At 50.0% G+C, this 4,635-nt stretch overlaps 1 protein-coding gene across 1 annotated transcript in view; it reads left to right on the top strand.

Moving 5' to 3' along the window:
* Positions 1-72: 72 nt before the first annotated feature.
* Positions 73-4,635, top strand: part of DENND2A (DENN domain containing 2A) — a 104,333-nt gene continuing 99,770 nt past the window's right edge. Inside the window, exon 1 of the mRNA XM_007466620.1 lies at positions 73-107. The gene's annotated coding sequence lies outside the window, so the exon portion shown is untranslated. The remainder of the gene's footprint in view (positions 108-4,635) is intronic.

The following is a 4,635-nucleotide window of genomic DNA, read 5'->3' as shown; positions in this document are numbered from 1 at the left end:
GGGGCTGCGGGCCATGGCGCCCCGGGCCCTCGCCGCCCGCCGCCCCCGCCCGCCCGGGCGCCCCCGAGCTGCGCCTCGGAGCCCACGGAGCCTCGGCGCGCCAGGAGGTAGGGCCGGGCCGGGGGACCAGGGAGGGGACGCGCGGGGGGACCGAGGAGGGGACGCGCGGGTGTGTGGGTAGGAGAGGAAACGGCCGGAGCTGCCCCAACCCGGAGCTGGGAAGTGGCTCTTTGCAGACCAAAGACTGGTTTTCCCGTGTGCGGACCTGGGGACCTGTGGGACTGGAGCAAAGTGCTGTCCGGACGTCCTTCCGGGAACTCGGGAGGCCGTGGTCCCGCGCCTGGGCAACCTGCAGAAACCGGAGAGAGAGAGAGAGAGAGAGAGAGAGAGAGAGAGAGAGAGAGATTGAGAGAGATTGAGAGAGATTGAGAGAGAGTTTACAGAAAGAAATTTGCAGTGTTGAGAAAACAGGGAGGTAAAGATGACTGCATGATCTTATTTCTCCCACTTTTCCCCTCAGGATGGAGTTGGGACTAGATGGAGCCCAGGGGTAGTCTCTTAACACAGGATATAATGATATTTAGGAGGGTCACAGGGAACTGGCTTCAGTCCACTGAGGAGAGCTGGACCTCAGCGGAGGAATCCTGTCCTTGAGGGTATCGGGTGGGAAAGCCGGACATTGCCTCCAGGGGCAGAGATTGGGATAAGGGAAGTGCACTGACTTTGTTTTTAGCCAGCTGGTGCTGGGGAAGGAGCAGACGGAGTTCTAGCTGGTGTTGAGATGCGCTTCAGGGATGCAACTTCTCTAGTGTTCTGAATGGCACAGTAATAACAGCCCCAGGGTTATAATAGGCACTCTGCAGTAATTTTGCTATTAAACTCTTACACCTGCAGTTGTTACTACATAAAAGAAAAGAACAAAATCCTTTCTGCTTGCACCATCAAGTATCAAACACACCAAAGGAGTGGAGTAGACCCTCTTTGGGATGGGCCACCTAGGATGAGCAGAATTCTACAGGAAGTCAAGGGCAAACAGTAACTGTTCTTAGGAAGGGCAGTGAAAAGGCTGGCCTTCAGTCCTACTATTCCGGAAGAGGTGAACCCTGCCTGTGTCATGCATTCATTCACTTAACGGTTCTACAGATCGACTTGCTAGGCGTTAGGGACAGAGTGATGAATAAGATATCTCCCTTCGTTCCAGGCACTCACCATCCTTGCTGGGTAGTCAAACAAAAAATTAACTACAGTCTGCATCTGACCTGGGCATCCATGCGTGCTGTGTGCTAGGGGAAACCAGAGCAGGGCTGTTCAGCTCAGGGGAAACCCACAGAATAGGTAAGGTCAGGCTGAGCCCTGAAAACCTTTTCACCAAGAAAGCAAAGCAGAGAAGATTGTTTCAGGCTGAGGGAACAGCGTGTGCAAAATCACCAAGTGGGAGGGAGGAGGACAGGCAAGTGTGGGGAGAATTCATGGTTGCAGTTCCCAGAGAGAAGGATCTCGCTGAAGCAGGGGCCATGGGATTGGTCTGTATCTTAGAAAGCTCACTCTGCTTGCTGGGTGGAGGCTCAGAGGAGGATGAGACCAAGGCCTTGCAGCACCCAGGCTGTAGTTACTCACGCGCAGGATGACGGCAGTGGTGACGTGGGATGGAAAGAGCCAAGAGATAGTGAGGTGGGACCTGGTGACAGGCTTGGGCACAGGGTCAGATAACTTAGAACTAAATGCAGAAAAGCTCAGGAGAAAACAAAGCAAAGCAAAAGGAATGAATATTTTGAATGGCCTGAATTTAGCAGATTACAACACTTGGACAATGAATTTGGCTATAAGTTTTCTGGCAGTTTAGAGACAAACAAAAATACACTAGATTGCACAGTTTTGGATTTTGGACAAGAGAAAGCACACAAATTCAGCACAAATTTTTTCCTGGAATTGAACTCAACTGGGAATTTGTCATGTGGAAGTTTGTGTAAAGAAGAAAGAGTGACATAGAAAAAGAAACTTCATTGTCAATATTCCAAAAGATGCGAAGATAAAATTCCACATGACTATCTTCCTATATCATCTTCCTGTTATGACTTGGGGACATACTGCATTTCTGTGGGGGGGCTGAGTGCCAGCTCAGGCCTGTGGGCAGTCGTGATGCAGGGCAGTGAGGGCTTGGGGAATCCTATATGGAGGAGCCCATGGGCTCTCAAGTGTAGGAAGAGGTGATACCTACTTTGATGAATGTAGAGAGCACAGCACCCCGGGTGCCCACCATGAAGGGGGAAGCAGGCACATCCTAGTATAGCCCACAGACAGGTGGGCTGAGACTGGTCTGGAGAAGGCGTCTGGTAAGGCAGAGTATTGGGAGGGTTGCCATCGGAAATCCTGACCAAAGAGAAACAGAGAATGGGAAGAGCATTTCAGGATTCCATTCAGCTGGGTGGGTCCACTTCCCCTAGTGGTCCAGGTCTTTCTGCCCTCAGACATGATGTTAAGGCTGCTTCTAGGGGTGGGGAAAGGGTGGGACTCAAGGCACCAGAGATCCATTATGCTGAGGTCTGGGAGGGTGGGAAACTTTTTTGCTGCAACATAAGGAATGTTGCAGAAGAACCGGGAGTGAGGGCTGGGAGGTAAGGTTCCACCCTCAGTTGCACATCTCCTGACCAGGCCCTTCCCATTGGTTTCTGCAGAAGGGTGAATCTGCAGAATCTATGTCAATGCATTTCTTTTTTTTTTCAAAGAGTTTTTAAAAAATAATTTATTTATGTATTTATTAATTTTTGGCTGCATTGGATCTTCGTTGCTGCTCGTGGGCTTTTTCTCTAGTTGTGTCGAGCGGGGGCCGCTCCTCACCGCGCTGCGCAGGCTTCTCACTGCGGCGTCCTCTCCCGTCGTGGAGCACGGGCTCCAGATGCGTGGGCCTCAGCAGCCGTGGCGCGCGGGCTCAGCAGTTGTGGCTCGCGGGCTTGGTTGCTCTGCAGCATGTGGGATCTTCCTGGACCAGGGCTCGAACCCGTGTCCCCTGCATTGGCAGGCGGTTTCCTAACCACTGCACCACCAGGGAAGCCCTATGTCAGTGCATTTCTGATGTGCCCTCCGAAGTTTAAACCACTTCTTGCCAGCTGTAGAAGTCTTAACACTGAATAGGTATGATAATCTACTCCATCATGCCTCCACATCACAGTTCTTAGCATTTTAAACCCAGGGAGTACTTTACACATTTAAATGCTGGGGTCAGGGGGCATTTTTTAAACAAGTGATGCCTGGGCTCTGCCCCAGGCCAAGTAAATCAAAATCTCTGAGAATGGGCCCTGGGCATCAGTATTTTATAAGGTGCCAGGTGATTTTAAGGTACAGCCAAGATTGAGAGCAGCTGCTTTAACAATCGCCTAGAGGGCTCATTACAGCAGGGGGCAGGAACCTCAGACTCCAAAAGCAAGGACCCCATAGAATTTAAAATTTGGAAGCCTGTTACAATGAAATCAATTGGCTAGTCAGCCTTCAACATCCAGATCTAAAGCCATCTTGAGCAGATACTGATAAGGAGGCTAGTAACAAACACAGATAAGGAGGCTAGTAACAAACACATTTATGTGAAGTTTTGTGTGTATGTGTGTGAAGCACTTTTTTTGAACAGAAATTCTAAAAGCATAATCACAAGCCTTCTACAGTTAGACCTGTCTGTTCTAATACTATCATATGCAGTGCTGCACCATAGCCAAAACTGAAAAGCCTCAGAACCTTTCTCTTTTTGCCTAGGACCCACATAGGTCTATCTTGCTTGAGTGCTGAGCCTCTGAGTTTTCTTTCTACTTCCCTCCTGATATTCAAGTGTATGTGTTCTCTGACCTCTGTCTTCCAGATTGGAAAGAAGCTGGGAGAATTCATTTGCAATTTAACTTGCCTAAAGTCTCAATCAAAAGGAGTGAATCTCTAAGAGTTGAATTTCAGTAACTCTGACTGGATAACAGCGGAAATATTTTGAGGCTCCATGGCTTTCCCAACAACCCTCAAATATACCTCGCAGGCAGTTACTTCTTTGGCTGTGGGCAAAGTTGACTCATCCTCCCCCACTATCCCTGGAATCCAGCCCCCTTATTTTGCTTCCTGAGGGTCTGTGGAATGTCTGACAGTTACTCATGAGTGACAGAGACCCCTGCTTGTGCCTCGTGTCACTCCCAGTCTCCTGTGTCCAGGCATGGTCCCTTCTTCCTTCACCAGAACCAGACAGCTGCCACAGGTACCCTGGGCTCTCTTTGAAACCCCTGCACTGGCCACCCAACAGAGGGACTCACAGGCACCACTGCCCGTTTAATGATGGGAGGCAAGTCAGTGGCTGGAACTGAGTGAGTGATTCTCTACATTTGACATCCAAAAGACAGCAATATGTCGGGAAGCCAGAGTCAGACCATCTTTTCCCCTCGTGATAAAATCATTGTCTGATTTGGGCAAAATTTATCCAAACTCAGTTTGCCTAGAAGTTAAGCCCCTGCCAGCTGGAGCCCAGAATTGCTTTCTATTTGGCTTCTCTTTGACACGTTCATCCTTGGCCTGTGGTCGGTTGAAAGAGGGATGAGCCCGAGACCCCCTTTTCCAACTGGCTAAACTACTAAGAGCCAAGTTATGGTTTCTCCCGCCCCCAGCCTTAGG

Source organism: Lipotes vexillifer, unplaced genomic scaffold (genome assembly GCF_000442215.2).
Source record: "Lipotes vexillifer unplaced genomic scaffold, Lipotes_vexillifer_v1.1 scaffold71, whole genome shotgun sequence".
In the NCBI taxonomy this organism is placed as follows: Eukaryota; Metazoa; Chordata; class Mammalia; order Artiodactyla; family Lipotidae; genus Lipotes; species Lipotes vexillifer.
The sequence above is the reverse complement of the archived record's forward strand: the minus strand, read 5'-3'. Positions and strand labels throughout refer to the sequence as shown.